The sequence below is a fragment of the Rana temporaria genome, chromosome 3, assembly GCF_905171775.1.
Source record: "Rana temporaria chromosome 3, aRanTem1.1, whole genome shotgun sequence".
NCBI classification, from domain to species: Eukaryota; Metazoa; Chordata; class Amphibia; order Anura; family Ranidae; genus Rana; species Rana temporaria.
In genome coordinates, this window is record NC_053491.1 from 83,427,567 (window position 1) to 83,428,260 (window position 694).

Below are 694 nucleotides of genomic sequence, written 5' to 3' on the forward strand. Positions count from 1 at the left end.
CCCCACCTTTACATCACAGTCTGTAGCGTTCCCCTTTAAGCCATGACTAAGCACTAGTTAAGTTCGAAACGCGTCGGCTGTCCTGTTTTGTGGTTGCGGTGATTGTACATGTTCCAGCTTGAAAATAAAGACAACTTTTTTTTAAAAGTTTTTCCGGAGTGCGGCTGTCCATCTCTCTCTTCTCACTGGTAGCGTTCCCCTTTATATCGCAGTCCGCAGCGTTCCCCTTTACATCAGAGCTCTCCCTCACATCAGGGTCTGTAGCATTCCCCTTTATGTCAGAGTTCCCTTTTAGATCAGGATCTGCAGAGTTCCCCTTTACATTAGATTCCATAATTCCCCTTTACATCACAGTCCACAAAGTTCTCCCTTCCATCAGAGTCCGCAGGGTTCCCCCCTTACAGTGTACCCTAATAAAGAGGAGAGCTCTGTGGATCCTGATGTAAAGGGGAACTCTGATGTAAAGGCGAACGCTGTAGACTCTGATGTAAGCAGGGCTCTGGTGACCATGGCCCCCCTTACATCATGGTCCACAGCATTGCCCTTTACATGAGAGTTCCCCTTTACACCAGAGTCCATAGGGTTCCCCCTTACAGTGAAAGGTAGAACTCTGCAGGCCCTGATGTAAAGGGGAACTCTGATGTAAAGGGGAATTCTGTGAACTCAAGTGTAATAGGGAAACTCTGATGTAGGG